This window comes from Mauremys reevesii, linkage group 1, assembly GCF_016161935.1.
Source record: "Mauremys reevesii isolate NIE-2019 linkage group 1, ASM1616193v1, whole genome shotgun sequence".
NCBI lineage: Eukaryota > Metazoa > Chordata > Testudines > Geoemydidae > Mauremys > Mauremys reevesii.
The window spans coordinates 358,777,897-358,800,549 of record NC_052623.1 but is presented as its reverse complement, the minus strand read 5'-3'; the positions used below and the strand labels follow the sequence as shown (position 1 = coordinate 358,800,549).

General features: G+C 52.9%; 1 long non-coding RNA gene across 1 annotated transcript; it reads right to left on the bottom strand.

The window, feature by feature from the left end:
* Nucleotides 1-226: 226 nt before the first annotated feature.
* On the bottom strand, nucleotides 227-13,627 carry LOC120381590. The gene is made up of 4 exons (XR_005588103.1): nucleotides 13,517-13,627; nucleotides 3,573-3,685; nucleotides 2,242-2,313; nucleotides 227-1,605 (listed from the first exon to the last, which is right to left on the bottom strand). It is a non-coding gene; the product is annotated as an uncharacterized LOC120381590 (long non-coding RNA).
* Nucleotides 13,628-22,653: the final 9,026 nt, after the last annotated feature.

Here is a 22,653-nt window from a genome sequence, read left to right as displayed (position 1 = left end):
CTAGGCCAGAGTCCTTTGTTCCTGTGAGGTTGGGCTGGGTTTGTCCCATCCATGCCCTGATGAGGTGTGAACTGCCCCTCTGCTCCTGGAGAGTTTTTGCCTGGACTTGTTTTAAGCCATGAGGACACATTTTCAGCCTCATAACTATAGACATGAAATTAGAACCTTTAACATCACTATAGCAACAATGCTCAGTGCATCACGAGCCTTCCGAAGACACCGACATGACAAACTTTGCATTGGACACCACACAATCATATTATAAGGATGAACATGGGGGTGCAGGGTGTTCCCCAAGGTACAGAACCTCTCCACTTAGTTTACTGCAAGAGGGCGAGTCACTGACTATCTGGAAGGAAGTTTGTGTTATAGTTCTCTTGGCAGCCAGCCATTAAGGCCATGAGGCTGTGTGCCTCAGTTTCCCCTTCACCTAGCAAACCAGGTTTGTTATGGCTTGTCCGCTGTGGTCAGCTTTAAGTCTGTTTGCAGTTAGTCATTGAAAAGTAGCGTTATCACAAGGTTTAACATCCGTGTCAAAATTCTTATCCCCAAAACTTAACATTAATACCAAAATGTTTATCACAGATGTGAGCTTACAAGTATCTTTATGTTACCGCGCCCTCTGTTCAGACAGTGCAGTTTGAGGTTAGTTTGTTCATTAACCAGGGTGTCCTTTGACTCTCTCCCATGTAATCTGTCGCTGGCTTTTCCCTCCCTCCATTGTTCTCCCCTGTGTGGGTTCTTCATTTAATCACGTTTCTGGAATGTTGGTACCTCAAGGCTGGCAGGATGGGTGTCCAGGGGGATCCTGCACGTTGGCTGGCTCTTTGGGGAGTGGTCTCCCAACCCCAGGATTGTACATATACGAAAAATCCAGCTCCCTTTTTGGGGTTACCTGGTGTTTCCCCCTCCCAGCACTGAGTCCTTCCCTTCCCCCTTTTCCTATGATCTGTGCTCTCTGGGCTAGGCATGTTTACCCTTTGATCAGATGCACCTTTCTCCAACAGCTTCCCCATCACTGCTCTGTGTCTCACAGCCCGGGGGAAAACACCCCCTTCGCTGTCAGTTGGGTCATTTGCATTCTGGCAAACTACCCCCTGGCAATTTCCTGGTCCCAGCTCCTGTTACCACAGGCATTGGACCCGCCCCAGTTAATTTCACAATCAGGGAAGGAACTCTCTGATCATCAGGGATTTCATGTATTGCACACAGCCTTTCGAAGGTAGTCAGACATTCAGCAATAGTCTCCTCCTCACTGTGTGCAGGACATAAGTGTCCCCACTTGCGGCTTTTTGGAGTGATGGGAGTCATTGGGGTTGGGAGCCTCTGGAACTTCTGTTTCCTTAGCAAGTCCAGGTGGTGTTTTCACTCACTCACTCTTCCCGGGCCCTTCTCTGTGCACCGTCCTCTCTGGCTGCCTCCCCGGCTGCCTCTGCCTCCATAGTTTCCCTGGCCACAGCTGCTGCTTTGAACTTCATTTTTGCCGGCCACATTTGAAACTCCTGGTCCTTTGCCTTCTCTGCTGCTTCCAGTCTGGCCAGTTCCAGTTTGGTAGCTGCCTCACTGGGAGTCATTTTCCTGCTTTCTTCTGCTTATTTCCCTCACCTGAAATAAACCAGTTGTGACCTGCTCCTGACTGTTCTTAGCCACTGCACTCAAGACTCACCTAAAATCACAAATATCAGTGCTTAGAGTGTGAACTGCACTTGCACTAACAAGCCGCACATAGACCCTGCTCGCTGCACCAGTGTGACATTCCCCGGGTGTTATCCGGACCAGTGATCTGCTAGGTCACCCCAATCCTTGACTCTGGGAGCCAGCCTGACCCTGCTCTGCTGTGAGAACCCCACTCCTGGGCTGTTCACGCACAGCCTCTGCCATGTAAGCTGCTCCTTGGATTGTGCAACCGAATGACACTAGCCAATAGCTCTGGCCCCAGACACAACCCTAGGAACCTCCGTCTTGCAGTGTCCAGTTATGCCCGCTGGACGCTGCAAGCTTATATGAGTTTGTCAATTTAACAAAGAAATTGATATGTACCAGGCTTGTTATCCCAAGGGCAGTCTCTGAAACGCTTCAGACCAAACACACTGCTTCAGGTAAAACAAACACATTTAACTACAAAGATAGATTTTCAGTGATTATAAGTCAAAGCACAACAAGTCAGATTTGGTCAAAAGCAAAATACATTCTTAGCTGATCTTAACACTTTCAGCCCTTACAAACTGAGATGCTCCTCACCACAGGCTGGCTGGTTGCCCTTCGGGCAGGCTCTCCCCTTTGATCAGCGCCTCAGTCGCTTGGTGATGATGTCTGTAGATGTGGGGGGAAGAGAGATGGAGAACATGGCAAACGTCCCTCCCTTTTATCATGTTCTCTCTTCCCTCTTGGCTTTGCCCCGCCCCCCTTCAGAGTCAGCTGAGCATTACCTCATCGCGGTCCCAAACTGACCAAGGGAAGGGGGGTGACTCACTCCAGAGTCCAACAGATCCTTTTGTTACTGCCTAGGCCAGTGTCCTTTGTTTCTGTGAGGCTGGACTGGGCTTGTCCCGTACATGTCCTGATGAGGTGTGAACTGCCCCTCTGCTCCTGGAGAGTTTTTGCCTGAGCTTGTTTTAAGCCATGAGGACACATTTTCAGCCTCAAAGCTATAGACATGTAATTAGAACCTATAACATCACTATAGCAACAATGCTCAGTGCATCACGAGCCTTTCGAAGACACCCGACATGACAAACTTTGCATTGGACACCACACAATCATGTTATATGGACAAACATGGGGGTGCAGGGTGTTCCCCCCCACCACCTTGTCTAGGATTTTGTTAGTCCTAGGCAAGGGGCTGGCATCAAATACGGTGATGGCATTAAGCTTCCAACAGTGCACACTGGGTCTGATCGACCCCCTCTTTCTTGGGAACCAGCCCCATGGGGGAGGCCCAGGGCTGGTGGGCGGCTGGATCACCCCTAACACCAGCATGTCCCTGACCTCTCTCTCCAGATCCCGGGCTGTTTTCCCGGTGACTGTGAATGGGGAACTCCTCCCCTCCCTGGCCCATGGACAGCTACATTAATGAGCCCAGGCTGGCTGTGTACCAGAGCAGCCCCTCTGATCTCTGCCTGCGGGCAGGGGTGGGCTGGTCAGAGAGGGAATTGATTCCGGCAGGAGGTTGGCGCCTGGCTTAGGAGAGAGATTCCCTTTCCCCTTCTCCTTTCCCTGCCCCATGCCACACGCATCCCCCCAGGTAGCTTCTTCCTGGCCATGAGCTCAACGAGCCTTCCCCAGAACGATAGTTCAGAATCCACCACCAATTCCCCACTGGTTTCTCTGCAAGTCCAGGGGTCCCCTCCCTCTCCTTCCACACACCCACTCAAAAGGGTGGCCTCCTGTGAATTTCCGGGGCAGTAAACAGTCTGCAGCAGCTCTTGCTGGGTGCGCCGAACCCCCTGATGTTCAGAAGGAAGGACATCCCACCGGTGGTACTTCTGGGGGATCACCAGCCACCCTCTGATCCCCCGAGGTTCAGTTTTCCCTCAGGGAGCCCTTTCCTGGTACCGGGGCCCTTCTCTCACCTGGAGCCTTCCTCAGGATCTTGCTGGCCCAGGAGGGATCCTTCTGTGGGTAGGTCTAGAATTCAGCTGCTGGATTCGGTGCTGTGACACATGGCTAGAAAGGGTTAAACAGCCTGCAAAATAAATAACCCTCAAAAGACATGTGGGGAGAGAATGTTTGTGTTTTTGTGTATTTACATATCTATGAGTAGGGTCAGGACAATGAAATCAAGGTTCCCTGTCTATGCTGTATTCTGATCATTCAGAGGTCAAAAGAAGATCCTAGCATTTAAATGAATTGTAAACATGGGATATCTCAGAATTCATCTCACTTTGAAATGTACTGGGAATGGTGGAGGAACAAGCAAATGGCCTTATGTTAATTCGTATAGCTCAGGACCAGTGATGGGCCTCCTTCAAAGTCATCCTAATGACCTTTTGTTCCCCGAGGGAATCCCAGCTTGTCAAAAGACAGGAAATGGTATAAAAGATCCTTCTGTCATCTCAGATCTGCTTAGGCTTCATCAGGGGAAGCTTGAGTCGCAAGACGGAGGTCCCTGTTATACGGGTACACCCTGAATATGATATCTGGACATTGGACTCTGACCTATGACCTGAATTCTAAAGGAACTCTTTGCAGCTGCAAAGCTCCCCAACTCTGCTGTGAATCTGCACCTCAATGGATTGACCACGTCTGTCTGTATATTGATCTTTTAACCAGACTCTCTCTTTTGTGTTTTAATAAATTTTAGTTCAGTTAATAAGAATTGGCTGTAGCGTGTATTTGGGTAAGATCTGAAGCATTCGTTAACCTGGGAGGTGATGTGTCTGATCCTCTGGGATTGGTAGAACCTTTTCTTTTATACAATGAAATAAGATTTACAGAAATGTTCTTCATATTTGACGTGGGCACGTGGATGGAGGCCTGAGCGCTTTAAGGGAACTGCGTTTGGATGCCTAAGTGACCAGGGGAGGGATAGCTCAGTGGTTTGAGCATTGGCCTGCTAAACCCAGGGTTGTGAGTTCAATCCTTGAGGAGGCCACTTGGGGATCTGGGGCAAAAATTGGTCCTGCTAGTGAAGGCAGGGGCTGGGCTCGATGAGCTGTCAAGGTCCCTTCCAGTGCTAGGAGATTGGTATAGCTCCTGTTACCAGTAAGGTCATAAAGAAGCTGTTTTACGCTGACTTGGTAAATCTAAGTATTGGAATCTCCACCAGCTTTTTGGGGCTTGGCTGTCCCATTCTTTGCAGTTCATCCTCATTGAGTGACCGCAGCTGGCCCCCACTGGGACCCCGGTCACAGGGGCGTAGTCAGCAGGGTGCACATTACCACAGGTTAATTGAGTTTTTGGATCAGAACCACACGCTTGTCAAAATTTAATTTTTATATTGGAGAGTTTAAGGGTTAAAAATCAGTTACAGTGGGTGACCCCTGACCAAGAAAACCTCTGGAAGAATTGTGCTCCCAGAGGGGGTTGTCTTTCAAGAAAAAGGCCCCAGAGCAGGAACTGAAAAATCTGTTAATTGCCAGTGATAAGGAAGCAGACCCAGCGAAAATGCTTGCAGTGAGAAACCAGCAGCTAGAACTTAAACAAAAGCAAAAAAGAGCTGATCTGGAAGGAGAAGCTGCTGAAAGAGAACGCCTGTGTGCTGACCATGAACAAAGAATGGCATCTCTTCGATTGCAGCTAAGGCAAAAGTGGACAGACTTAAGCTCCAACTCAAGAGAGTAAAGGAACAGCAGGAGGACCTGTATCATCCTGAAAAGCCAGCTCCTCTCAGCAGCAAAGATGGGGACAGAATCTCTCCAGTTTGTGACAATGCTGGTCTGTTGTTTGGCTCTAAGCAGTTGCCTGTGTGTAACCAAATAGACCCCAACACCGCTGCCTTTTCTGTAAACGCTTTTACTGTGAGCTCGGTGGCGGTAACCCATAACTGTAAAAAGTCAGTAGCTGTGCCCAGTGGGGCGGAAAGGAATTGTTTCCACTGACTCTTAATGGGCCCTTGTTGATATAAACAGTCTCTCTTCTGAGGAAAATGTGTTGGTGCCTAGGGGCCAAAGGCTTTCAAATGAAAATGAATCCCCTGAATTTGCTTTGATAAAATCCAGTGTGGGGAGCTTTGGGGAGATTTCCGATGGATTAACAATTATTAGGGAGTTTAAATAGCCCTATAAGCTTAGCCAGCTTGTTGGGGAGACAACGGTGTTGGGACCGGACTGTCTCCAGGTTGATGCTTTGAGTGAACGGTTTGTATCTCGGGTTCAGCGGGACGACTGGGCAGCTGAATCTGCAGAGCAGGCAGGGGCGGCTCTAGCAATTTCGCCGCCCCAAGCACGGCGGCACACCGTGGGGGGCGCTCTGGCGGTTGCCGGTCCCGCGGCTCCGGTGGAGCATCTGCAGGCACGCCTGCGGGAGGTCCACCAGAGCCGCCTGCCGCCCTCCCGGCGACCGGCAGAGCGCCCCCCGCAGCGTGCAGCCCCAAGCATGCGCTTGGCACGCTGGGGCCTGGAGCCGGCCCTGAGAGCAGGACAGTTGTGCAGTGAATCTCTGGGGAATACAGGGGATGGCAGGAGAACTCTCATCTCCAGACACTTTGGCTCTGTCTGAGAGTCTCTTAGTGGACTTGACACCTGATTCCATGAGGAAGCAGAGGTTGGCAAGGGAAGGACAAAAGAACCTGGAGTCTAACATGCTAGTGAAAATGGACGGTATCTCTTTAAGACATCTGGGCCGGGGTGGGTGGAGTGTGTGTGTGTGTGTGTGTGTGTGTGTGTGTCTGGAGGGCGGGGGGGTGGGGGGTCCGGACTCTTATCCTCAGTGCTGACAATAGGCCTCTGTGGGTACCTCTGCCTGAGGCTCCCGGTGAGACCTCCTGGGGTGCCTCTCCCAGCCCCCGCTCAGAGCCTCCCCCCCCACCCCACCCCCCCCGACCACGCTGCTGCTGGGACCAGCTGCCCAAAGCTGCTGTGGGGGGAGGGAACAGCAGCAGCACCTGGGGGGGCTGTAAGGGAGGGGCTCCCCTTGTGTCCCTGGGTTCCATGTGGGTTGCTCTCCCCCCACCCTCTGCTCCTCCCCCGCCCACAGGGTGGGGCTCAGAGAGCTGCGTTGCACTAGTGCACATAGCACTAGTGCGCGTAGTCGTGCCCCTGGCCTCCAGCACGGGGGTCAGGTGATCTCCTTTGCTTTGAAACAGTGGAGCCAGGTGGTAAAAAGGGAGAGCCCCCTCCCCCACCCCTGGGCCAAGGGCGGGGCCAGAGGCAATTAGAGCGGGACTGGACTGAATAGAGAGATTCCTCCAGGATGAGTGGGGGTGGCTGGGGCAGGGCCTAACCCGCTCCCACCTCTGATGTCCATAGGCCAGATCCCCAGCTGCTCTTAATCCCTGCGGCTCCATTGACGCCAATGGACCTGCCCCCATTCCCACCAGCAGGGGATCTGGCTCCTCTCCTGGGCTCCAGCAAGCCTGGGCTGCCAGACAGCGTTCGGGGGCTGGCGGCTGCTGGCACAAACTTGGAGCAGCCCTGCAGCTGCTCTGAACTGCCCCTCGGGACTAGCCCAAGGTTGGGCAGAGGTGAAGAAGGTGCCTCAAAGTCCCTTTTGCCCGACCCCGTCCTGAGCTGCACCAAGCACAGCTGGGGCTAAATTCTTTGCAGCTCCACAGACACAGAGAGCACCGAGCACGGCTGCAGACAGGCTTCCGATTAGCTGGTTTTCCAATTGCTTTTCAGCAAAAGAAGCGACTGAGCTCGATTGATCGGGGGTGGGACACGAGTGTCAAGAGACTGAGAAGGGGCCGAGGGGCTGGGCCATGACTCCGCTGCCTCCTCCCTCCTAATCCGTTAGCGTTCCCCACGGCAGCTCTTTGGTGGGAAAACGGCTGATTCAGATTGTTACAGGAGTTTTACCAACCAGGACCTGTCTCGGCTCGGCCTCTCCCTGGGGATATGCCGAGGGAGGGACCAGCCCAGCTTAGCACTGACACGTGCTGCTGAGAGACAAGGTGGAGAAGGTTTACATAAGGTAACAGCTTGTACTGGTCCAGCTTCTGCGGGTGGAAGGAAGGGGCAGTTTTCAAGCTACGCAGAACTCTTTGTCAGGTCTGTGCCACTCGAAAGCTTGTCCCGGCCACGGACAGAAGCTGGGCCAGTAAAGAACGTTCCCTTGCCCATCTTGCCTGTCTCAGGGAGACCGGCACGGCCACAACAACGCTGCGGAACAGTCCCGGTGGTTCTGAGCGTTCAGCACACGTGTTTGTTACAAAGGGCTGCAGCCAGGGCGGGCCGGATCCAGAGCTGAGGTGTAAAGCGCCCGCTGTTAGAAGCCCTGGGCCGGACTCACTGCTGGGTCACTCCAGTTTGGCCCTGGCGGGGCTCCGTTGAACCCAGCGCAGTGATGCTGGCGTCAGACTGGAGTGATGCAGGCCCAGGGCTGGCTGTGAGTGTCTCCTTTACCTGGCACCCCGTGTGGTTATTCGCACCTGTGCAAAGGGGCGCAGGGTGGGAGTCTGACACCCCCTCTGGCATAAGGGAGTGAAGTGTCATGGCTGGGGGGCACAGGTGTAAATGGACTGATTCTCATTTACACTACAGGCTCGTCTACACGGTGCCTTATCCTGCACCAGAGGAGGGTAACCTCTAGTGTGCACTATCACGGCACACGCTGACGTGGCATGCACTAAAAGTTCCGTTGTGCCCGTTAATATCTAGCTGCTTCAGCCCATGCTATGGCATCGCAGGCCAGGCAGCTGTGTTAATGTAGGCCCGTTCGAAACAGGACTCTGTTAACGCACACTACAGAACTTTTAGTGTGCACGCGTAGGGTCCACAGGGTCAGTTAGTGCGCCGGAAGATTGGCACCGCTCTGGTGCGGACGAATGCACCATGTGGACAAGCCCTATGGTGGGGTGAAGTGCAAATGTAATTTGCTGCCCGTTACACTGGCGGTGTGTGATGAGCCTCGGAACCGTCATGCTCGGGGATCGGGTTCAGAGGCGGATACGGGACCCCCCATCTGGAGTAGATTGGCGTAGTTCCCTTGCTTTGATGCTTTGCAGGCTGGGCGAGCTGGGCTGCCGTGAGATTCACCTTCGAGCTGGGTCTGATATGTCCCACTGGGTCTTTTCTTTAACCCTTTGCATGCTACAGGGGCTGCTTCCAACTATGTTCTCTCCTCAGCAAACAGCACTGCAGGATTTATCCATCCCCTTCCCTCCCTGAGAGCACCTCCCCACCCTTCCCCATGTGAGCACCAGTGAGGGGTGGTTCGGAAATGCAGATAACTACCCCATTGATGTCAGTGGCAGCTTTGCCTGCCAAAAGACTGAGTGAGATTGTCAACTGCCAATCTGCCAACCCCCTGCAACTCCCGCAGTGTCAGCCCCCTCCTGGCTGCGGAGCTGCCCCCAGAACTGGAACAGATACGCTCCAATTCAGCCGGAAGCCATGGGATCGAGGCAGGGGTCCTTGGCCTGTGGGATGCAGGAGGTCTGACGAGATGATCACAATGGTCCCTTCTGGCTCTATCATCTGTGAATCTCTGAACCTGTAAGTTGCCCCAGCCCAGCAGGGCTCCCCATGCCCCTCGGGGTCTGCACCAGCGGCACGTGTCCCCAGTTTCCTCCTCTCTCCTGTGCAGTTTGCTTTGGGAGTCGGAGGGTTAATAAAGTCTGGTCCTGTCATGGCCTGAGCCAAGCCCTTGGTTCCAGGTTCTTTCATAACCTTCTGAGCCAGAGGCCAGAGTCAACTTTTCCGGGCTTTGGTGAGCCGCAGCCCCGCCCCTTTGGGGGTGTGAAAATGCTGTCGGGGGATGAACGATTGTCTGGCGCTGCCCCAAGGTGACCTCAGCGCCTCAGCAATGCTGCTGCGGTTGCAGCCTCCGTTTCTCTCGGCTGCTCCCAGGGCTGGATGTACGTCACCCGGGGAGATTCCTTGGCACAGACTCGCTGCTCTGGTCTCCAGCGTCTTCTCCAGCTCCATGAGGCTTTGTCTTCCCGTCTGGGGGCCGGCAGCCAAACCTGGGCAGAGGCGAGGCTGCATTTCCCCGACGCCTCCTGCTGTTCCTGCTCTCTGCACCCAAGGGTGCAAATCTCCTTCTGGATGGAACAGGCCCCTCTGGCCCCATCTCCTGCACATCCGGAGCAGGCTCCGCCACGCTGCCTGGGACGGCAGGGCAGATCAGTGGCTCCCAGGACCTGGCTGCCCACAGACATTGTCCTGCTAGAAGTGGTGTCAGCCGAGGGGCCAACTTTGGCAATTTTCATAGAATCATAGAAATGTGGGGCTAGACGGGACCTCGAGAGGCCACCTAGTGCAGCCCCCTGCACTGAGGCAGGACCTAGACTATCCCTGGCAGGGGTTTGTCCAGCATGTTCTCAAAACCCTCCAGTGACAGGGAGTCTACAGACGCCCTCGGGAGCCTGCTCCAGAGCTTCTCTGCCCTGAGAGTTAGAAAGTTTCTCCTAATATGGAACCTAACTCTCCTTTGCTGCAGGTTAAACCCAGTGCTGCTTGTCCTGCCTTCAGCGCGCATGGAGAGCACCTGATCACTGTCCTCTTTAGAACAGCTGTAACAGAGGTGAAGACTGGCCTGAACATAAGAGCGGCCAGACTGGGTCAGACCAAAGGTGCATCCAGCCCAGTGTCCTGTCTGCCGACAGTGGCCAATGCCAGGTGCCCCAGAGGGAGTGAACAGAACAGGGAATCGCCAAGTGACCCATCCCCTGTCGCCCATTCCCAGCTTCTGGCACACAGAGGCTACAGACACCATCCCTGCCCAGCCTGGCTAATCGCCATCGATGGACCTTCCCTAAGTCTTTCTGTCTCAGGACTAAACATGCCCAATTTTTTTAATCTTTCCTCACAGCTCAGATTTTCTAAACCTTTTGTCATTGTTGTTGCTGTTCTCTGGACTCTCTTCAACTTAACCACATCTTTCTGAAAGTGCGGCACTGTCGCAGACAGGGACACCCTGTCACGGGGGACCGGGTCACGTGTGGTGAAAAGAAAGGGCAGAGGCTGTACTGCAGCCAGTTAGGTCCTATGCTGAGGACCCTTACTACAAAACATGGTAGTATTGCCTAGTGACTGGGGTCAATAGAGCGGCCCTTCCACTCAGGGAAGCATGGCCTAATGGCTGAAGTCAATAAAGGCGCCCACTTCTGGGGGGCGGTGTGGCCTATTGGCTTGTTGGGGAAGTGGGGGACCACCTAGGGGTGTGTGGTGCTCAGGGTAGGGGGACTTGGGTCCTCCCTGCTCCTCCAAGTCCCAGCCCGGGGCCCTGGCGGTGGTGGGGGTCTTCCCAAATCATGCTGACTGGTTCCTCAGTTCACACACGGCAGAAAAGTCTAAGTCCCCTGGGCTGCTTCCGATCCTTTCTCCCTCTGCGATGCTCCATGTTTCCCCCAGGTCTCTGGAGTCCTCAAGTGGCGAAGCTCCTGCCGGCACGGTCTCTTCTCCAGGCTCATCAGGCAGCCTGGAGTCCGTCTGGGCTCGGTGTCCGTGGCTCCGTAGTCGAGGCCTGTAGCAGCTCCCTGGAGAGAGCCTGCAGTCTGCGTCTTCCCCCCTTCAGCAGCCTGCCCAGACTGAGTTGGGCTGCTTCCTTTTATACGCCGCCTCCAGGCTGAGCATGCCCAGCAGAGTCGGAGGGGCGGGGCTTTCTCAGCCTGCAAAGCACAGTTAACCCTTTCGGGGCTGATGCGGGGTAGGTACACCCTGTTACAGGCACACAGAACTGGACACGGGCGGTATCCAGCTGAGGCCTCACCAGTGCTGAGCAGAATGGGACAGTTACCCCTGTGTCTTACATACGACACTCCTGTTAATACAGCCCAGGATGATCTGAGCTTTTTCACAGCTGCGGCACATTGCTGACTCACATTCCGTTTGTGAGCCACAGGAACCCCCAGCTCCTGTTCAGCAGAGCTGCCACCTAGCCAGTCCGTCCCCAGTCTGGGGTTCTGCGTTCGAGTCTTCCTTCCTAAGTGAAGTACTTTGCACTTTGTCTTCATTGAATTTCCTCTTGTTGATTTCAGACCAATTCTCCAATTACTCAAGGTCATTGTGAATTCTAATCCTGGCCTCCAAAGTGCTTCCAGCCCCTCCCAGCTTGGTGTCATCTGCACGTTTGATCAACCTACTCTCCACTGCAGTATCCAAGTCATGAATGAAAATACTGAATGGTCCCAGACCCAGGACTGAGCCCTGCAGGATCCCACTGGATACGGCCTCCCAGCCTGAGAGCGAACAACTGGCAACTACTCTCTGACTGTCGTCTTTTCTTTATCATGAGTCTCATAATAGGGGGGTTTCTTAAAGCCCCAGCTGCTGGAGTCATGTTATCACTTAAGACTCTCAGCTTTCATTTAAACAAAGACATTTCTAGCCCTCCTGGGTGCAGAAAAAAGATTGAGAAGATTTTTCAACCAGATGCTGCAGTTATTGTTATGAATGATCTGTATTCCATTGGTGCCTGGAAGCCCAGGGACGGCTCCAGTGTGCTAGGCACTGTATGAACACAGAACAACAAGGACAAACCCTGCCCCAAAGTGCTCCCAATCTCTTTCTACCATCAGAAGGCAAATAAACAGAACCCCAAATGTCTACGTTTTTAAATCTCATGGGTTTCAAGGCTGACTCCTGATTCTGGGACGTTTGGGTTGAGGATGCTGGATTGGCTTAGCTAAAGCAATACAACCATTCCAGTGCAGTGCATTCACACTGTGCCACTTGCACCAGTGCATCTAGACTGTTCTCAGTGGTACCCAATGACAGAACAAGGAGCAATGGTCTCAAGTTGCAGTGGGGGAGGTTTAGGTTGGACATTAGGAAAAACTTTTTCACTAGCAGGGTGGTGAAGCACTGGAATGGGTTCCCTAGGGAGGTGGTGGAATCTCCTTCCTTAGAGGTTTTTAAGGTCAGGCTTGACAAAGCCCTGGCTGGGATGATTTAGTTGGGTTTGGTCCTGCTTTGAGCAGGGGGTTGGACTAGATACCTCCTGAGGTCCCTTCCAACCCTGAGATTCTGTGATTCTATGTCACAACACTTGTGCCCGCACAGCCGCCGATTGCATTGATGTGAACCTGGTGTACTGTGGGTAGCCGTCCAAGCTTCCTCTGCACTGCCAGCAGGCACAATGCATTCTGGGGAATTTTAACAGTGCATTGTGGGTGGTGAGCTCTGATGATGGTGAATGTTTATCATTCTGTGTGTAGCAGTGCACAGGGGCTCTCTGCAAGGCCCAGGCTCCAAAAAAGGGTTCAGTCTAAGCTGACAACATAGAGTAAAAGCAAAGGGAATGTGGTGAACTTGAGCATGTGTCTTGTTAGCCCATCTCATGTGGATTTTAAAATACTATCATCTGTCTACCTATGTACCCCTCCACCCCTCTATGTACCCCCCACACCCTCTATCTATGTACCCCAGCACAACCCTCTATCTATCTATGTACCCCAACACACCCCTCTATCTCTCTACCCCCAGAGAGCCCTTTATGTACTCTCCCACACCCCTCTATCTATCTACCCCCAGAGATCTATCTATCTATCTATCTATCTATCATCTCACAGTCGTCACTAGAGCATTTCTGTGCCTGACAAAACAGCTACAGCCACATGGGACCTACTTTCTTTCCTCATTCCCCTGAAGCAGACCAGGGGCATTTCTAAAATTCCTCTTCTGGCATCTTCCCCATTGTCCCCCGTGACTGTGGGAAAGCTCCATTGAAGGGAGTTTCCGCCTCTTGTCTGGACGCAGGGAAGCTCGTGGCCACTCGTGCCTCTCCCAGAGGGAGTTCCACAGGGACTCAGCCCGAGGGCTCTGTGCCCCGCTCTCATGACATTGAGTTTCCTAGTTCCTGAGGGACGCAGCAGCCCGGGGGTGTGATGGCCTGGGAGATTAGTCTCAGATTAGCCAAGCGGTGGCGCCAATGTCAAGCCAGGCTCTGGCGATGTCTTGAGTAGCAGCCTTACCGCGTGCCTGGGCCTCCCAGCCATCCCCTGCACTGTGGCAGACCACGTGGGTCATCAGTTGGACTCCATGGCCATCAGCAGCCCGCGCGCTGCGTGATTAAATGCCAGTCCTCAGCGCTCAGACACCATGGCGACGGGGCCTTTAGAAAATCCAGAGAAAGCTGCTCCTGCCAGGGCAAGTCACTGGTATTCTTGGCAAGCCTTGCCTTCCCTTCGAACTGGGGAATGTGCTACGGCACGACACTGGACCACACCCTCCGCTGGGGCCAATCCATGTAGCTTCGTTGGTGGAGGGAGCGAAGCCTCTGGCCCTAAATCGAACCAAGGGGGCGAAGAGAAGGGGACCTGGAAGGATGCAGAGGGAGAGTTGAAGAATGGAGGGAAAGTGATCGGTCAAAAGGGCAAAGAGAGAAAGAGAAAGAGTCGAGAGAATCTACTGGAAAGAAGAGAGGAGACAGGGAGGAAGGGACGAGGGAGAAAATGGCCTGAGAGAAGAAGAGCGACAATAGATGTGAAGAAAGAAAGAGAGAGGAATAAAGAAGAAAAAGCAACAAACGAAACAGAAAATGCCCTGGGCTGACACACACAGCAGCTCCGGGGGGCAGGAGAACAGTTTTCACGTCTTGTGAAGAAGAACCGGTGAGTCCCCCTTGCAGACTCCACCATGAGCAGCATAGCTGCCGCCTGCCTGGCTCTCTGACTGCTAAAACCAGGGCTTGCCACGCAAGGCACCGCCTGGATGAAAAATGGGGTTAGTGCTGGCACTCAGCAAAACTGAATGCTCGGATGAGGTCTCCTAATTGCCCTGGGCTAGTGGGTGCCTCTGCGGGTGGACACATGACTGAAGACGAACGTGGCCAGACTCAGTGCAGAATTTCCATTTGCTGGGTTAGGCTGCGACTCCAGAAACCGCCTCCTCACCCATTGGCACAGCAGTTTGGACGTCAGTGCCCGCGCCGGGACTGGGAGCAGGTGCGCGTTCCGTGGGGCGTCAGTCGAGGCTTAGAGAGGCATCCAGGAACCTTTCCCGTATGCAGCTCACATGCCAGCCGCACACCCCCAGAGGCAAACAAACGGCTGGTAAGGTTTCCGTGGAAGCATTTCACTAACAGTGAGGCTACAAAGAATTCCAAACTCCCGCGGAGACGGATGCCCGGAGGATGTATGACTGACTCTGCTTGACCATGTTAGGCAGGATAAGAGAGTCCCATGACGCACTGGTGAGCTATTTCTAGCCATTGAGAAGTCTGGATGGCAATCTGCTGCCAACAGCGGCAGCCCTCTCTGACGAAACATGGCTGCTCCTTCTTCAAGCAGCTTCGCCTGGGTCCAACAAGCTGGGCCCAGACGGCTCTTCCAGGGAGACCTGTTTTGTGCTTTTGAGGCGCAGCAGCTGCTGCAAACATGTCCGAGTTGTGCCATCATCATCCTCGCACCTGTCACAGAGCAAGAATCGCGTTACGTCGGCCGTCAGGGCAGGCACGAGACTCTCCGCGCGTTGGCACCTGGACAAGCCTTCAGCCGGAGATGGCAAAGGCACCTGTGATGGTCAAAGCATGTAGAGGATGTGACTGCATTTACACAGCGGTGTCTGGTGCCATTTAAAGAAGAGCCACCCCCTGCCCTTTCTTTCTGCCCCAGAGAATCATGCTCAAGGCCATGTAACCTGATATGATGGACAAGGTAGACGCAGTGGTTGGGTCTTCAGCAAATTGTCCAGATCAGAGAGAAAATCCTAAACTCCTGTAATCTGTCACAGCACCATTGGTTCAGTGTCCCAGCTCCTTCGAGTTCCGTGCAGCTCTGCCCATTCCCACCAGCGTCTGCCCGAGGGAGAAGTGGTTTGTCTGTGACAGCGATCGCTGTCTCACTGCATGAGGGCAATGCACTTTAAAGGCATCACAGAGCCGAAAACTGGCCTGGTGGCCTGTAGCATTCTTTTGAAAACGGTGTGCGATGAAGTAATGACCCCGGAAGGGGGGCAGCACGAGCATTACTCAGCAAGCTGAACTTTGGCACTTCCTTCCTTCTGAAGGCCACACTGGGCAAAGTGAACCGTTCGGAGCATTGCTTTCTTCCCCTGACGCTGAAAAAAAATTACAGAATTGGCCAATATTGGGCAAGACTCCATTGGAATCCTCTGGCCCACACAGGGCCTGGGCTGCTTTCCAGCCGACCCTCAGCCTGTGCTGCAATGCAGAGTGCTGCACAGGCACCCACTTCCGAGTTCTTCTCTCAGGCACTTTTGTTCCCTGATTGCTTTTTGTCAGAAGTATTCCAGCTCCCCTTCCCCAAAGAGCAAAGAACCGGAGCCCAGGCCCTTACTAGAACGGCTTCCTCACAGTTTGAAATGAGAATTGCCCAAGAGATAGCGGATTCTGCAAATATGGACACAGGTCCAGGCGAGTTAAAGGAGAGTAATGGACCTGGGAAAATGGTACCTCAGCTCGGTACCAGCCCTCTAGAGCTGATTGTTCGGTGGTACAGTGCACTGGTTTGTGAGAGCAGCACAGAGGGAGCGTGCACATGTGAAGAGCTCTGCTAAGAATCCCAGTCAGAAGGGAATGAATTTAAAAACAACCCAAGAGGGAAATCATCTTTTTAAAAGTGAAAGTTGCAAATGGAAAAAGAGTCTTACTCCTTTTGACCTGAGCAGTTGGCCAAAGTTTGGGGTCCAGCAGGTTGCTTACATTAGGGGGAGAAATTGATGATGGAGTCAGGAATCTCTGAGTCAATCCCATTTATGTACAAAGAACATACCAAGTCCTGTTTCCCCAGACACAGGAAGAAGCAAACAGCGAGAGAGTTTCTTTGCTCACAGTTCCAAACCCTTTTCAGCCAGCACTCTGCCCAAAAGCTCTCTCTCTAGGCTTTCCTCAGCACCACGTGCTCAATTCTTGTTCAGACCATGCGTGGATTTCTGCTCCTTCCCTGTCTCTCTTGCATTTCTCTCCTGCTCTCCCTCACACGCACCTCTACCAAACAATAGCCAGTGAAAGCCCTCCACCGCATAGTCCTAATTCCTGAGAGGACTCACGTGTGCCTTTGTTTCGGGCTGTAACACGTTGCTTGTGTTTTGGGTGGAGGCTTCTATTGTTTCTTACATTTATTCAGAATGAAGGTGGGCTACTGCACTCAGCAGTTTCAGTAGGTTTAGCACAGCCTATCACCATAGGAAAATGTTCAGAAATGACAGAGGCGGAGCAGACCTGCGGCCCCTGTAGCCCCGTCATTCCAGGGGGAGCGTACACAGGGCTGTAGGCAGGAGATTGATGACTGCAAAGGTTTCCATTCAGCGTTCGTCTGTTTTGGAAAGGACAAATAGAGCAAGAGAATTGAACTAGGTGCAGCTAGTGCCATCATCACTGAGGGCAGAAGGGGCCCCGGTGACCATCTCCTCTGACCCCCTGTATGACACAGGCCAGAGAACGTTCCCGAAGGAATTCCTGCCGGAACTAGAGCAGAGCTTTAGAAAAACAGCCAGGCTTCATTTTAAAATGGTCAGAGATGGAGAATCCAGCCCGACGCTGGCTGAATTGTTCCAGTGGTTAATGACTCCCACCATTAAAAATTTACAACTTATTCCCAGTTGGAATTCATCTGGCTTCAACTTCCAGCCATTGGATCGTGTTAGACCTTCCCCTGCTAGGCTGAAGAGCCCGTGATCAAATATTGGTTCCCAGGTAGGTACCTACAGACTGTGCTCAAGTCACCCCTTAACCTTCTCTTTGTTAAACTAAATAGCTTGAGCTCCTGGAGTCTGTCACACTCAGGCAGGTTTTCAAACCCTTTCATCATTCTCGTGGCGCTTCTCTGATCCTTCTCCAATTCATCAGCATCCCTCTGGAACTGTGGCCCCCAGAACTGGACACAGGATCTCAGCAGCCATTGTAGAACTGATCAATGAAATTGTTTTTAATTGTGCACTTTATTACTGTAACTTCTGTTCACCATTCACTACACTTGCCTACATTGTAACTTCTGTTCACTGTTTGCCATATTGTAATTCAAACCCCATTTTAAAACACTCACTCCATTTTGTAAGAGCTTCCTCCAACCTTCATTTTTGCAAACCCTGCTGTAATCTTATTAGTTTAGTTTAGATGTGTGACTGAGGTATGTATGGATGATGGAATCAACCTCCAGCCCCAGCCTGTCCTGATTGAACAGAGTTCAAACCCCACCTCGTCACAAATGGAAACTTCCTTAACATTGTGGAGCTGACGGCTGAGTTTGATGCTGTACTCCAGGGGCATCTTCGAAGAGTCACCAGCCAAGAAATGTACACACCCCACTTCCTTGGAAAAACCATTCAAAATGAGATCACACAGTTACTGGCAACAAAAGTCAAACAGAAGATTGTGGCAGATCTGAAGTCAGGAAGATACTCTGTTATTCTGGACTGCACACCTGACATGAGCCATACAGAATAAATGACTTTAATGGTGTGTTTTGTAACAACAACAGAACCTAGTGAAAATGTCCCTGCAATGGTGACTGTCAAAGAGCATTTTCTAGAATGTTTTGACATTGATGATACTACAGGAGCTGGTATGACAAATGTGCTTCTTAAAAAGCTGGAAGATATGGGAATTGCAATAGCTGACATGAGAGGTCAGGGCTACGATAATGGTGCCAACATGAGAGGAAAGAACAGAGGAGTGTGGACACGGATCCGAGAGTTAAACCTCATTCATTGAACTTGGTGGTCAGTGATGCAGCATCAGCTTCTAGTGAGGCTGCTGAATTTTTTAATGTAATTCAAAGCATCTATGTATTTTAATCTGCATCAACTCATCAATGGCACATTTTGAAGCAACATCTGGGAACATTCTCTCTGACACTGAAATCACTGAGTGCCACACGCTGGGAAAGTCGGGTGGAGGCGATAAAGCCTATCAAACACCAAATTGGGAAGCTAGATGATGCCCTAGTTGCCATTCTGGAGGATAATGCTATGACAGGAAGTGTTCATGGGAGAACAGTGGCAGAGGGAAATGGAATCACCAGAAACATACAGAACTTCAAATTTCTGTGTGGCTTAGAGTTGTGGCATGACTTACTGTTTGAAATAAATGTTGTAAGCAAGAGACTCCAAGGTGTTGACCTTGATATATCTGGAGCAATGGAACAACTGGACAAAGCAAAGTCAAACCTACAGTCTTACCGGTCAGATGAGGGATTTCAAAACATTCTGAAGAGTGCACAGAAGTTGGCAGAGGAACTTCACACGGAAGCTATTTTCCCACCCATTCAAGAATACAAGAGTCACCGAAGAAGACGACATTTTGATTACGAGGGATAATCCCGTAAGAGACCCCAAACAAGAATTCAAAGTTGAATTCTTTAACCAGGTACTAGATTGTGCAATACAGTCAGTTGAAGAACGTTTCATGCAGCTCAAGGAACACAGCAGTATATTTGGGATGTTGTATGATATTCCAAAATTCCTCGCTATACCTGAAGAAGTAACACAGGGCACTAGAGACAGTGTGGACACATGATGACATGTGTGATATTGATGCGAGTGATTTAGGTGATGAACTGAAAGCCCTTTCAAGATACATTTCAGTAGGATCAACTCCAAGGGCTGTTCTGGAATATATGTGCACAAATAAGATGTTCACCCTCTTTCCAAATGCTTTTGTTGCTCTGCGCATACTTCTAACACTTCCTGGAACAGTTGCCAGTGGAGAACGCAGCTTCTCCAAGCTGAAGGTAATAAAAACACATCTACGCTCCACAATGACACAGGAGAGGCTGGTCGACCTTGCAACCATCTCAATAGAGCATGTGCTGGTCCAGACTGTGGACCTTCAGGAAGCAGTTCAAAGCTTTGCAACCAAGCTGGCACGGAAAGCACCACTTTGATTATTCCAACAGATACAAATGCCAGTGTTTACTATGCAGACAAGAAACGTTACATTTGCTGTTCAGGCGTTTGACAGTTAAGTGTTACTTAACATTTTTGAACAAGGCATTCTAAGTTGTTAGTTCTCTTTTACTGGGGTAGGCAGCAGAGCCGTGCCATGAGAGGAGCAGAACAGGAAGAAGGCAGAATTGAGACCTTTCAAAGTTTTGGCCCAAGCGAGGGGGCCTAGGGGCGTCAGTTGAGCTCCCCGCCTCAGGGCTGGCATTCAGAGCAGAACGAGGCCTGGCAGGCCACACTGAGCTCATGCCCCTTGTTCCCAGCCTGGGCAGGACTGTTTCCTTCTCCAGGCCTTTACCCAGCCCAGCTGAAATGCCTCCAGTGTAGCAGGTCCCAGCACTTCCCCTAGCATGGGGTTCCCCAGCCTCGCTTCTCCCTCTGGCGCCTTGCGCTGGCTGGGAATTCACACAAAGAGTTCATCAAAGTGAGAGCAGCCCAGCCCAGTAACCCCCAAATAGGGTCCCCCCACCCCCAGCTCTGGGCTGGTATTGCAGGAGCTTCCGCTCCCAGCAGGGGCTGAAATCCACCCAGCACCCCCTTCCCTCCCTCCCCCCGCTTCCACCGGTGGTGTTACCTGACCTCCCGGAGCTGTTCTCCCCTGTGCATCCCTGCAGCTCCCACAGGAACCAGGGGGTCTCAGCCTCCTGCCCCACAGCCAGCTTGGGAGAACCCCCCCATGCACATGGCCCGTCAGCCTCCCCAGCACGGCCTGGCTGGGCGATGCTTTGGGTGCGCCCTGAGGCGCCCCTCCCCCCGCTTGGGAGGCTCCCTGGCTCTGGTGTAAATCAGGAGTAACTCCGCCTGTGTCGGGGGCGTCACCCCGCCGATGTCAAAGTGCTGTGAGAACGGCACAGGGTTAGCAAGTCCCGCCTCCAGTGCCGCCTGTGGGGTCTGAGCGTCTCTCCCACCCCCGGCGTGAGGGGTGGGGATCTCCCCTGGCTGCACTAACCCAGTTTTCCCCACTTAGACCTGGCGGGGCCAGATCCTCAGCTGGTGTAAATTGGCCTCTGGCGCTACACTGATTTACTCCCACCAGGGACGTGCTCCACAGAGACGGGGGGCGGATTTCAGGGTTACACCTGCTCCAGAGGTTCCCCGCGACACCCGTCCCATTTGTTCTGTAAGCTCCTGGAGGCAGAGACCATGTGTGCTTGTGCCGTGCAGAGCAGCCCGCTTTGCAGGGCCACCATGGTGCCAAGTGACGGGTAACACCCCCCCACCACCATTTGGCATCACCGGGGCGTTTGCTGACAATGTGACACCAGCGGGCGTTGCTGAGTGTCACAGGGTGTCTGGCCCTTTAAGTGGGAGACAGGTGCACCCCACCTGGGACGCACCTAGCTCGTCCCCCCAGGTGGAGGATATGAACTGGGGCGGGACAGATAATAACAAGGCAGAAACCTGATGCTATGGAGAGCTACCCGGGGAAGAACGGTAGGAGGCAGGCGGAGGGGGCGCCTGAGGCAGGGTGACCCAGGGAGACGGCCTGGGGGAGACCTGCCGGGGTCAGAGCGGCTCCCCCAGAAGCCCTAGGTTAGGGGGTGGAAGACGCAGCTAAGCCCAGGAGCATTTGAAGAACAGATGGGGCAGACGACTCCAGCTGGGGTTCATTTGGACTTTAATCCCCTGGCAGAGGCAGATTCCTACGCGCCTCAGCCGGAGGCAAAGTGCCTTCAGGAAGCGAACGGGCCGCCGGCTGCGCGGACTGAGGAGGGGGCACAGCGGTGGCAAGGGGGTGGGCCCGGCTTGCCCCCGGCAGCAGTGACATGCCAGTCAGAAGGCTAGTGGCTCTCATTGTCTATGTGCTGCTTGCAAGTGAAGGGCTTTGACCAATCCCTGAATCACGCTCCAGCCCAGAGAGACCTGGCCTGAGCTCGGTGCGAGTGATCGTTGTTCTGGGCTCGCGCAGACCCTGCCCCAAGCCACGCCAGCGGCCCTGCTCCCACGGTGACAAAGCCTCGCAGCCAGCGAGCTAATAGCGAGGGCCCGTGAGATAACGACAAAGCTTTTCCAAACCCCGGCGGGGAGGGATAGTTAATTCTCCAGATGCTAACATGCATGGGCCGGCCCCTCCCAACCATGGCATCGCTGCCTGTGCTCAGAGAGGGATGATGCCACCAAGCCAGATCGTGGGTTGTGCCCACCTGGCACAGGTACCAATGACACACAAACTGCCTGACACAGTGGAAGGATGGCGCAGTGGGTAGGTGCTAGCCTGGGGCACTGACTGTGTTAGCTCCAGCCATGGCCAGGGAAGACACCTAGAGCTCTTAGAAAAGAGATGATGAAGGGGGGATACAATAGAGGCCTAGACAATCATGAAGGATGTGGAGAAAGTGAACCAGGAAGTGCTATTTACCCTACATGTAACACAGGAACCAGGGGTCACCCATGACATTAACAGGCAGCAGGTTTAAAACAAGCAGAAGGACGTATTTCTTCACCCAACGCACAGTCAGCCTGTGGAACTCCTTGCCAGGGGATGTTGTGAAGGCCAGAAGTAGAACTGGGTTCACAATGCAATTAGATAAGTTCATGGAGTGTAGGCCAATCAGTAGCTGTCAGCCAAGCTGGTCAGGGACACAACCCTGTGCTCTGGGTGTCCCTAAACCTCTGGCTGCCAGATGCTGGGAATGGGTGACAGGGGATGGGTCACTTGATGATTCCCTGTTCTGTTCACTCCCTCTGGGGCACCTGGCACTGGCTGCTGTCAGCAGACAGGACACTGGGCTGGATGGAGGCTCCTATGTGAGACTCCCAGAGGCCTGCGGGACTTGCCCTCTCCAGGGCAGCCCAGATGCCATCACCAGGTCCCTGGCAGGACGTTACTCTCAATCTACAGCTGCTCTGAACGGTGTCAGTCCCTGGCCCTGGAAGTCAGTAAGTGACAGCTCTCCGGTGGCTTCTCCTCGCTCATTCTGATTCCAGGTCAACGGGCTGCCAGTCGTAGGCTCGGCGGGAAGGGAACAAAGGCTAACTACGGACAAAGTCTGAATTCACCAGCGGCCTTGTAAATAACGTACTAGTAGATAAAGGAATAGCGAGCAGAAGGGTAACGGGTGATAAGTTTGCAGCTGCAGGTTCACTGGCTAGAACACTTTGTAGCACATGGACAGCTCATGTGGAGAAAGTGGATAAGGAAAAGTTATTTACCTGCTCCCATAATACAGGAACTAGGGGCCACCAAATGAAATCAATGGGCAGCAGG